Source organism: Camellia sinensis, chromosome 1 (genome assembly GCF_055761805.1).
Source record: "Camellia sinensis isolate YWXY chromosome 1, ASM5576180v1, whole genome shotgun sequence".
NCBI classification, from domain to species: Eukaryota; Viridiplantae; Streptophyta; class Magnoliopsida; order Ericales; family Theaceae; genus Camellia; species Camellia sinensis.
Genome location: NC_138961.1, coordinates 24891578 through 24904342, shown reverse-complemented (window position 1 = coordinate 24904342; position 12765 = coordinate 24891578). Strand labels below are relative to the sequence as shown.

General features: G+C 33.2%; 1 long non-coding RNA gene across 1 annotated transcript in view; it reads right to left on the bottom strand.

Annotated features, from left to right (window-relative positions):
• LOC145792781 (uncharacterized) overlaps window positions 1–12765 on the bottom strand; it is a 120292-nt gene that overhangs the window by 79290 nt on the left and 28237 nt on the right. The window lies entirely within an intron of this gene.

Genomic DNA, 12765 nt, shown 5'->3' with positions numbered 1-12765 from the left:
CGGGTCCGGGGCAGCGCCACGGCGGGGTCGAGGGGCAGCGCCCCCGAAGAAAAATGCAAAAATGCATTCAAAGTTGCCTGTCCGAGCATGTTATATTTTTCCAGTTTTTCCATTCTTGGCCTTCCCGCTCGAGCGGGGAAAGTGACGCTCGAGCGGGGATTGGAAGCTCTCAGCATCTCTGCAGTCGCCTGTAAAAATACTGGAATGTGTGATTTTACGCTCGAGCGGATGATCCTACGCTCGAGCGCATCTCAGTTTGTTCGCACGCAGTTTTTGGTCAGTCCGCTCGAGCGGGCTGTGTTGAGCTCGAGCGGAGATCGCGGGACAGATTCTATAAATTCGCGTGTTGGGTCAGATTTTAGGATAACTGCTCCAGATCTTCTTTTTGGTTTCTAGGGTTTATATCTGGGGATACTTTGGGAGTTTTCTTTGATGTTTTTATTGAGTATTCAACTCATGATCTAAAGAGAGTACATCAAAGGTTTGTTTGTTATACACAAAAGAGAGAGTTATTCTTCAGTTGTGGAGTCTGAAGAATTCGAGCCTGAAGCTTTGGTGGAATCCGGAGTGGCTCATCAGAAAGACAATTCCGTGGTGAAGATGGGGTTGGAAGAGGCACATAAAGGTTGGTTCAATTAGGCGGTGTGGATTCGCTAGGTAATTGAGAGTATACCTGTGTAATTCCTTTAATTCTTCTTAGTGGATTGTCTTGTGGCTGTTGCCCGTGGTTTTTTGATCACAGTTGGAGGTGTCCAATTGTGGTTTTTTCCACGTTAAATCGCTGTGTCTCTTTGTCTTGATTGTTTGATTGGGATTGTTATATTCTACTTAAAATTGATACATAATCACAAATCAACATCTAGGGGATTTCTAGATTTTTCAATTGGTATCAGAGCGGGTCGTTCTTTTTTTTAAAAAAATATTTTCTTTTAGAACGAGATCTTGTTTGATTTGTGATAATGGATACAATTCGTGAAGGAAATTCTATGGTTCGACCACCCCTACTTGACGGATCCAATTATCCTTTTTGGAAAGCTCGGATGAGATCTTTTTTAAAATCTATTGATGAAAAAGTTTGGCAATCCGTCATGAATGGGTGGATTGAACCAACAATTACTGTTGATGGAGTTACAATCCCCAAACCAATTGATCAGTGGGACACAACTGATTACCAAAATAGTAGCTGGAATAGTAAAGCTATCAATTCTCTCTTTTGCGCTGTCACACCTGAAGAATTTAGTCGTATTTGTAATTGTGAAATCGCAAAAGAGGCTTGGGATATCTTACAAACTATTCATGAGGGCACTCCTTCTGTTAAACGCTCAAAACTTCAAAGGCTCACATCTAGTTTCGAAAACCTTTCAATGAAAGATAGTGAGACCTTTGATGAATTTTATGCGAAGTTGAGTGACATTGTAAATTCCAGCTTCAATTTAGGTGAAAAAATTCCAGAATCCAAAATTGTGGGAAAAATTTTGAGATCCTTGCCCGATCGGTTCCAACCAAAAGTTACGGCTATTGAGGAGGCTCAAGATGTTGACAACCTCACGCTGGATCAGTTGGTTGGAAATCTCCAAACTTATGAGGCACACAGGAATTTCAAACAGAAACAAAAAGATATTGCTTTTAGTAGTGCTCATAAAGTTAGAGAGGATTCTGATGAGGATTGTGATATAGATTCCAAGATTATGGCTGCTTTTGTTAAACAATTTAAAAAATCTTTTTTGAAAAAGAATCCCAATCTTTTGGAATCTACTCATTCTCATAAATCTAAAGGCAAAGATAAACTCAAAATTAATTCTATAGCCAAGAAGGAGAAAGGAAAGATACGAGGAAACTCTGAAAGACTCCAATGCTATGAGTGCCAAGGATTTGGCCATTTTGCTCAAGAATGCCCCACTCGTTTGAAGAAGAAGAAAGCCCTTGCCATCACTTGGGATGATGAATCTGAATCTGATGAAGATGAAAGTGACAATGAAGGTCAAGGCGAAGAGGGTCATAAACAATTTCTGGCTTTCATGGCGGCTTCCGAAGCTGAAGGACAAACAGATTCTCCAAAGAGGTCAGTTGAGAATATCACTGATGATGAATCCTCGGAGAGCGATCATGAAGAGCTTGAGCAAGCCTATGAAAAGTTGTATAAGGAGTCTCTTAAGTTATTCAAATTGAATGACAAACTCACAAAGAAACTCAAAGCATGTGAATGTGAGAATGTCAAACTTAAGGAGGAGATTTCCGAGGCCAGGGTTAATGCCATCAAGGCAGCTGATGATCAACAAGTTCTTTGTGCAAAACTGTTGACTTGTGAGACGGAGAGGAATGAGCTACTGCAAACCCATGTCATGTATGAAGAAAAGATTGAATCTCTCGAGATGTCACAAGTTGCTTTGGAAGAACTAATGGTCAAGAAAGAGGAAGAGCTCAAGTGTGCTATGGCTACCATTGGTCTTTGGAACAAAGGATCAAAGACTTTGGAGGATATCATTGGGTCTCAACAAATGAGTTGTGACAAGAGTGGCATTGGCTTTGGTGGTAAGAAAGAGCAAAAACAGAGTGCTTCAACATCTCATGATACAAGAACTCAAGGAAAGGGGGGACAAAAGATTCAACAAGAGGAAAGACTTCTCAAACTCCTTAGAGTTGGTAAGGTAAAAGAAAAGAAGGTACACCCTGTTTTTGTTTGTCATCATTGTGGTATGCATGGTCATATTCGCCCTTATTGTTATAAGTTGCATGGGAGAGTGCCTCAAAAGGGTAGAAATTCGATTTACATGTCTAGGCGGAATACCAAGATTCATGCGGGTGTTCACTACACCACGACACTTACCAAGACCGCTAGACCTGATTTTGTTAAGACCAAAAAGATTTGGGTGAGAAAAGTTGACTTGTGTTAATTTGTTTGGTCGTTTTAGTTTATAGGTTTTTGTGTGTTTTTTTTCGGGTCTTTTAATGTGTGCTTGTGTGTTTTTTGTCTTGCTTTGGTTAAGAAAAAAAATTTAAAAAAAAAAAAAAGAAAAATTCCAAAAAGATTTTCTTAGTATAGTTTTGCAAGCTTGAAATTTTTGAGTGGTCCTTGGTACATATTGGAATTGATGAGAAAATCCATTACATGTTAATATGTGTGTGCTTTCTGTGGTCATTACTCATTTTGGAGTGTGTGTTATTTGATTAGTATGTCTCATTCTGTACACACTCTTGGATTAGCAAATTTTGGAGTCTTTCGCCTTAGTGATTATTTTTTTATGGACTTCTGTCATTGATCTTTTGCGTTTCTAGAGGAATTGACCTATACTAGCATATCATGGGTGATGTTGAGTCTCTTAACCACCTACCATCTTTTTTGCACCTCCATGGCTTTCCCCTTAATTCTTTGTAGTCTAGCCATGAGGAAAAGGCTACCTCAGAGTCACCAACCAGGCCATCCTTATTATATCCATGCTTCTCTGGTTCGGTTTCCATACTCTTGAGCGTGTCAGCCACCAATGATTGTGCAATAGAAAAAGAAAAAGAAAAAGAAAAGGCAAAAGCAAAAGAAAGAGAAGAAGACAAAATATCCAAAAGAAAGAAAAAAATGTGCAAAAGAAAGAAAAAAAAAAGAAAAGATTCTTTGATTAAGGGGGAGCCTCCGCCTTTACTCACCAAATACCCCTTGATTCCTAGTGGTTTGACTTTCCTTTGTTGTGCTTAGATTCTCTTGTCGGAGGTCCAGCCTTTATATCACTACTAGGATTGAATCTAGTGTTTGTCGAACTCCAAGAGTCACACACACACTTTTTATTATGGGATCTATGCTTTTCACACAATGCATCACTTTCTTGCATGAGGAATCTTCTACAGACTGTGCACATTGTGTTTTCTTGTAATGGTGCTTCTTGGATAATCTTATGTGTTTTAAGGTACTAATCTGAAATTCCTTGCTTGCTCCACCATATTATTTTTTGTCGTTTTCTTCTTGTTCACTGTTTTCAGTGTTTGTGGTTGCTTTTAGTGAGGGGGAGTTTGGTTCATTTTGATATGTTTTGGTAAGGGAGATTGGCTATTTGTTTTGCATATTGCTATGCCCTATTTGCCCTTCTTGCATGCCCCTGATATTTACATCGTCATATCATTGTTTGGGGTGGTTTATGATCTTGCTTTTGTTGTTTGAGAGTTGTTGTTCATGAGTCTTAGTTTTCATCTATTCATGTTTTCCATCTCATGTTTCAAGATAATCGTGTCCTATGTTTATTGTTTTTTCATATATTCTTGTGGGACTAATAGTTGTTTTGGAGATTGTGGCACTAATAACTGTTTTGCAGATCTTAATCTTGAAAAAGAAGTTGGCTGTAATGGGTTGGGGTGTTTAGGATTTTCTTTGTTAGGTGTGTTTTGTCACGGCATTGCCAAAGGGGGAGATTGTTAGGTTTTATTTCTTGGCAAACCCGTTTGACAAAACTCCTTTGAGTTGTAATTTTATTCGCATTTTTATTTCAGTGAGGCTATGAGTTGTTAGATGCGAATCCAACCCGAATCAAGCATTTCAGAGAAGTTTGTGATGATAAAGCTTTCAAGATTGCCACTTCGCTGATTATGACGGGGATCGAGCTGCCCGGTCAGCTCGCGGGGGTCCAGGGGGCAGCGCCCCTTGGCGGGTCCGGGGCAGCGCCACGGCGGGGTCGAGGGGCAGCGCCCCCGAAGAAAAATGCAAAAATGCATTCAAAGTTGCCTGTCCGAGCATGTTATATTTTTCCAGTTTTTCCATTCTTGGCCTTCCCGCTCGAGCGGGGAAAGTGACGCTCGAGCGGGGATTGGAAGCTCTCAGCATCTCTGCAGTCGCCTGTAAAAATACTGGAATGTGTGATTTTACGCTCGAGCGGATGATCCTACGCTCGAGCGCATCTCAGTTTGTTCGCACGCAGTTTTTGGTCAGTCCGCTCGAGCGGGCTGTGTTGAGCTCGAGCGGAGATCGCGGGACAGATTCTATAAATTCGCGTGTTGGGTCAGATTTTAGGATAACTGCTCCAGATCTTCTTTTTGGTTTCTAGGGTTTATATCTGGGGATACTTTGGGAGTTTTCTTTGATGTTTTTATTGAGTATTCAACTCATGATCTAAAGAGAGTACATCAAAGGTTTGTTTGTTATACACAAAAGAGAGAGTTATTCTTCAGTTGTGGAGTCTGAAGAATTCGAGCTTGAAGCTTTGGTGGAATCCGGAGTGGCTCATCAGAAAGACAATTCCGTGGTGAAGATGGGGTTGGAAGAGGCACATAAAGGTTGGTTCAATTAGGCGGTGTGGATTCGCTAGGTAATTGAGAGTATACCTGTGTAATTCCTTTAATTCTTCTTAGTGGATTGTCTTGTGGCTGTTGCCCGTGGTTTTTTGATCACAGTTGGAGGTGTCCAATTGTGGTTTTTTCCACGTTAAATCGCTGTGTCTCTTTGTCTTGATTGTTTGATTGGGATTGTTATATTCTACTTAAAATTGATACATAATCACAAATCAACATCTAGGGGATTTCTAGATTTTTCATGTTTTGTTAAAAGGAAAAATTATTACTACTGAGATTTGCAACTGCTTCTGTGTTCCTTAGACTATTAATGGTTCCATTTTTTTTGATCGAGGTTGGCTGGTTTAAATCCTCCCATTTATCTCTCCTGCTTTTGCTTTTGTTGAGTAGTGTTTGGTATGTTACTATTTCTAAGTCGTTGAAGGAAAAAAAAATGATCCAATGCATGAATCTTCGACTAAAATAGAGTATGAGGAAGGTAAAATGTACGTAGTGTTAGTTTGTATTAGTTGAAAGATTCTTTTTAACCTAATCCCGATGGCAGAGCCCGCTAGGGGGATTGGGCCTTAACCCTACAAACCATATGAAAGCATGATTCGATTTCAATACTTCGTTGTCAACTTTGTTATTAGCCGTCTAAGAATATTTTCATTGTATTACTTGAAACAACAATGTTAGGTATCATAAAAAAAATTTCATGAAAATAATCATGAAAGCTTTGTAACCCTTAGATTACACTTAGAATAAAGCACTACACACTAATAAAGGTAATCTAAGAATTATAAATTTTTTATGATTATTTTTATGATAACTTTTCTCAACTTGAAAATGTGTTAAAAGTCTACATATGATGAAAGTGAGTTTCGATTTTAATAAAATGTGTGTTTGGTGAGGGTGGAGCTTTTTTAAGTGTGATTAATGTATAGTGAAACATTTAAGAGCCCCTTCCTTTTTAAAGCGTACAAGTTGGAAAAAATTAAAATAGATAATTCAGTTTTGGGTTTGAGATGTCTTCTCTTTGAAGTATACAAGTGGAAAAAAAAAAAAGACAAAATATATTGTATCTACCATCTTCATATATTTATCTTTATGATTTTCTCTCGTCTGGGGACAGGCTAATTTAATAACTTTTTGACTATTTGGTTAAAATATGATCTAAAAAAATATATAGTATGTTTAGGATATTTTTTGACTTTTTATAAAAAAATATGTAAAAAATAGAGAGAAAAGAGAATTTTTAACTTCTTGGTATAGGTTGTTGACTTTTTGACTTTTTTAATAATTTTTTAACTTTTTAACTTTTTAACTAAACCGGCCTGTTGCCAAACGAGACCATACTTTCAGATTAATTCACTCGTCACAGTTAAAAGTTGATTTGTTGACTAACTACATTAACAAACAAATAACACAATTATTTGGAGAAAGAAAATATATATATATATATATATATATATATATGAGATAGCTATAAAGCAAGTAATAGAAGTTGACACTAAACACAAATTAATGAGTCCAATCCAAGATGCTCTACTGCAAGGCTGTCTAATAATACTAGGATGGCTTGACCTAATTGACTAGTATTAAAAATTGTGAGAAGACTAGTATAGTATGGCTTAACCCAAGTTGAAGTTGATAGAGGCCTTCTATGGTGCATGTTATGGTAAAAAAAACAAAAGTTGATAGAGGACATTTGTTGGTGGGAGCTGAGAACCTATGACCAGTCATGTTATGCCACGTGGTAAAATAGGAGAGATGACCTTTTTGTATCCTTCACTTTCATGGTTGTATAGTCTTTAAGTTTCCAGAAGATAAGCTGTGGAATATGAAACAAACATGTTTTTTTTTTTTTTGACTATTTCTGGATGCTCCAAACCAAATCTCATTTCAATATTGTGTGCCACGGATGGCAATTTTTCAATCTTTCTATCTTGGTTTTTTTTTTTTTTTTTTTCACTATCCCCTCTCTATATTGATTATATTTATTAAATATATATATCATTTATAATATAATTATATTAAATATAAAAATATTAAAAAAAAATAACGTAGAATATTATTTAAAACCATCCAAGTTTTAAACCAAAATCTAGAGTCACGTTTTTGTCTGAGATTTGGGTTGGTTTTTTAACTTTTTTGCTATTTTAGCTTAGGGTTAAAAAATTTCGTTTAGGATAGACTTTTTGATTTTTTTGACTTTTGTGAGAAAAAAAATAAAATGATTATGATTTGAAGGTGATCTTATCTTATTAAATTAAAAAGTCTATTTTACGTTTTTATAATTATTTTAACTAAAAAGTCTCCGTTTAACCTATGCCAAACAAGAACTTATTATTGTATCATTAAAAATAGGAAAGATAGAATTTGTTAGTGGATAGGATTTGACACTTCAAGTCAGTGAATGCATCTGATCCTAACATTTCTCATTTTTTTTTATCCATTCCTTTTGAGCTGGTTTTGTTAACTATGAATTTATGGCATTAAAAATAATTTTTTAATAAATAGTCCATAAAATATGATTCCACCCTCATGATTCTATCATTTTAGAATTATGATTTCACCCTCATATTTCAACTCTCTGTTTGATTATAATTTTTGAAATATGATTTCAAATCACATTTCAAAACATATTTGAAAATATTTTTGGTAACCAGAGAGTTTTTGAATTTTTTGATCTCTCCGGATGTCCGACAGGTTGCCCGGAATAGTATATATTTTTTTTGTTTTTGGAAATTCCCACCTGTTATTTGAAAAAAAAATTATATTTATTTTTGATATTTTTTTTAAATATAGAAATTATTTCTTTAAACCAAAATGACAAATTATTTGGCCATTTTATTTAAAATTAACAAGTAAAAATTTTAAATAAAAATTAATTTGTCACAGTAATTTTTAAAAAAATAAAAAAACTTTTGTAAACAAAATCATTAAAAAAAATTCCAATCAAATATACAATCAAAAGTAATTTTAAAGCACTACTTGAATATTTTTTTAACAAAAAATAATATATATATATATATATATATTTTTTAAATAAAAAAAATATTTTTTGAATTTTTTGAAATTTTTAAATAAAAAAAATATTTTTTCATTAATTATTTTTTTGAATTGAATTTTAAAAAGAGTTTGATTATGAGTTTTGAATAAAATTTTCAATAGAGTTTTGAGTTGTGTGTTTAGTTTTGAGTTATAAGTTTTTGAATTAAGTTTTGAAAATTCTTTTCAAAACTCATAACTAAACAACTTTTCTTATTTCAAAAATTTAAAATTCAATTGAAAACTCTTTTCAAAACTCATAACTAAACAAATTTTTTCTTTTCAAATCATGATTCAACAACTCACAAATTCATAATACAATTCCATTATCAAATCATGATTTTAAAATTAAACCAAACACTACCTTAATTTTTTTGTATATTTTTAGTTAAAATTAATGTCAGAGTAAATTCTCGCATAACACAATTTTTAATGTGTCAATAAATATATATAAAATGAGACTCATTAAATAATCTAATAATGCCATGTAAAATGTTACATTAAGGGGTTGTTTGGAGTGTCCTAAATAAGTGCACTTTTTGTTTTTTTGAACTAAAAAATTGAAAAAAAAATATGGATGTTTGGATTAATTTTTTTGACTTTTATGAAAAAATGTGTATTAAAAAAATTGTATAAATTAGTATATAAGAGAAAATTAGGATTAAGAGTTGTGCAGCCGTAATTTTTGACTTTTAGTGAATAGTGATAACTTTTTAACTTTTTTAGTAATTTTTTGAGTTTTTACTTTTTTTTTAACTTGTCGAACTTGGCCTAAATAATAATAAAATATGTTTAATTGGGTCAATATGAAACTTCTCATTTTATGTCAAATAGACCAACCTAACATTATCCACCCAAAAAAGACCAACCTAACATATGTCGCTCAAAGATTAACCAATTTAGAATACGTCTCTTTTAATACATATGTTAAGAATGGGATATCAATATTGGGAATAAAATTAGCATATTTTGAAAAACACATATATATCTCCATGATTTCATGTCATATGTCACACATGATCTATAAATTAAAATTTGTGTCATGTAAAATATTGGACCTTGCATTTCTATTTTTGCTCAAGACTTTTTACCCTATTTAGGGTTGTACAATGAACCAAGATATTCAAATTTAACTCATGTGTAATTTATTAAAAATTCGTTATAAAAACAAGTCAAATTTAATTACATTTTAAAGTTTGGTAAATTTTTAAATAAAATTTAAACAACTTATTAATCAGTTCATTTAGATTATATGCATTATAAAATAAAAAAAAAATTATATTATACGATAGTGTGTAATGTAGATGCACTTGGCATGTATGACATACCCATGAGATAAGGGTTATTCATGATGTAAGAAATTGAGTCAAAGACAAGATTTTGTGATATGTGTCGTATATAGCCAACATCTTGTCTCTCATGGTTTTGTTTTCTCTTCTAGGGCTGGTGAAGACCAAAATCAAATAGGGAATCAGATTCCAAATTATAATAGGGAAAATTCCATATCATTGTATATTTCAAAAAAATATATTTACAAATTAATAATAAACTTTATAAGTATTAAAGTGTTAAATGATAAACTTTTTCATATATTAAAAGTTTTTAAAAAACTGCTGAACGGTAGTTTCCTTATATTGGATAAAAGAACAATTTTATTTCATCATAAAAAGTACTTTTTATTAGATTATCAGTTTCACTTAACTTGTCCACTTTCCAGTGCAGCAAAGGAGTTGGTCAAAATCAAATTCTTTTTACACATGCATTTTTTGTTTTCTTTTTAAATGAGTTTTGGATAATCAAAGTTCTTCAATTTTATCAAACACTACGATTGTATTTTTGGATATTGAATTATGTCTGTCTAGATTCAAGTGACACAAAATTTTAAAATAATTTTTGAAAACTAAATTTTCATCAATTCCTTTTCTCAAGAAGTTGTTTTCTTTTTCTGTTTCTTTTTTTTATTATTCACAAATTAGTTGAAATAAAGGTGGGGCTTAGCTCAGCCTATATATGGTATTGTTTTATTAATTAAATTTATTTTGTACCACGTGACATGAAAGAAATGATACAATATGACTAAAGGAGAATAATTTATTAGGAGTCATTTGATATTGGTTAGCATAGTTAATTTTTTTAGTCTGAGACTTTTTTAGTCTTGTTTGATTTTTGTTTTGGAATTTTTTTAACTTTTGTGAGAGAGAAAGTGTAATGATTATAAATAAAAAGTGATATTTTGTCTTATTAACTTATGTAACTTATTTTATTTTTTTGTGCTTATTTAGTCTCAAAATCTTAGCCAAACGAGCACTAAAAAGAGTATTTAAAGAAGCATCTAGATCTTATTAGTTCTCAAGAAAATTTTTACTAAAGCTACACCTTCATAGGTTAAGGATTCGTTTGGCAATATTACTTTTTAGCCTAAAAGTCAAAAAATCAATAAAAAAATCAAAAAGTCAACAACTTATACCAAAAAGTCAAAAATTCTATTTTCTTTTTACTTTTTGTATACATTTTTATAAAAAATTAAAAAGTTATCCTAAATATATTAATTTTTTTTAACATCATATTTTAATTAAAAAATTAAAAAATTATTAAAAAACCTATTTTCAAACTAGGCCTAAGGGATGCCTATATTCTTTATGCATCTATTGATATTCTCTCGATGATAATGAATTGACTTAAGTGTCAGAATGCCCAGCCAACAACCGATGAGGACACTAACAATGTTTTCTTTTTATAAATCATTAAAGTCATGACAACTAAACTTTGGTTATCTTTTCTATTGAGATCTCATCATTCCTCAATAAAAAAAAGTTGTTTGTTTGTTTTGTTTTTTTTTTTTAAACAAGGACCTATGGCGTTGCATTGTTGTTTGATCTGATCTCATTTTTCCAACAAAGCTAGCTAGCTTTTTCTTTTCTTGATTGGTAAGATAGCTTCCCTTTTATTGTTTGGATAATGGTTAAGTTCTATGCATGTCACAATGAAAAGCGAAAGGGCTTCACGCTCATATTTTCTTGCAATGTGAACGCAATGAGCGTCCAAAAGAAAAAAAAAATTCTAGTGGACATGATGATGCAAAATTTTTGAATTACCTATGCCCGCACGTGTGTATATTTCACTGAAACAGTATTTTGTAATTCAAATTATTATAATAATAATAATAATAATAAAGTAAGCTTTTCAGTGATGTCCAAATTCAAGTGATCATCCCATGAAGAGGAATTATTCAAAGGGTTTCGAGCCATTATTCCATGATCTCGACAACTACTTCATTTTTTTTTCCCAATTGTTTATGGCTGGCTATTATGATTTCATATTTACAAATTTTTATTGTTTTTTGATAAAATGGGTCCTGAGTAAGTAGAGTTTTGGATTATATTTTATTTTAAGTGAGTATGTGTCATAAATAGTTGAGACAAAAATAACATAACCGAACAAATTTAATTAATAAAAGTTACTCTTTCTTTTTTCTGATTCATTTTTTTTTTTTTTGGTTACTCTTTCATCTAAAAGTATTTGAACCCCCACCCCCCCCCCAAAAAAAAGGGTTAGAGATGATGATTTTAGAAAATTCACTTAAATATAGGCAATTTAACCATTTTAATAAATTAAAAACTCTAACAAAATTGTTGAGAAAATGCAGATGATGGTCTGGAAATATCATGGCATGCATTCTAGGCTTTTTTTTAAAAATAAAAAATAAAAAAATTATGATCTGAAGAACAAAGGAAATATAAGAGTAAATTATATTAAAAGTACTTAAACTTTGTTTTGTTACTTTGATCTCTATAGTTCTTGTGTGGGTGATTTTCCGACCACACTGCCCGCTTAGTAACCAGCTGGAGAGCACTGGCAGAATAGATGGCACCTGACGGACCTGCAACAGAAATATAAGAATCCCGCGGTGGTTTCGACCACCCGGGGGTACTCCAACGATCAAGTCAGTATATCTCTCAAAGATAAATCAAGTATTAAACTCACAAGCTTGAGTATCAAAAGCATACCTTAGACCCATGGGGGTGCCTCTCTTTTATAGCCAATACAATCCTAGTCCCAATAGGAGCCTGACCCTAATGGACTTAGGATTACTGCTAACCTGGGACTCTCAGTGGGATTAGGATAAACTCTCTAAGAGTCTTATCTTTACCCAAACTGAAGTCTTCTCCCAATCTAGGACTCTTGTCCATATCCAAGTTGAGTTCCTTCTTCATTCTAGGACTCTTGTCCCTTATTCGCTTATCTCGGATTCCGATATCTTCGGAGGCAACCTCGGCCTAGCCGAAATGACCTCGACACAACGACCAAGACACGTGGCACCTTGGCTGACACGTCGGCGTCACCTTGCCACGTGTTGGTACTCAGAAAATATATCCCCACAACTGCCCCCTAGGTTCTATTACCTCGGCATTCTGAGGTGATGGAACCTACACTGTTCGTTCACCTGTGCCTCTCTGTCCGAGA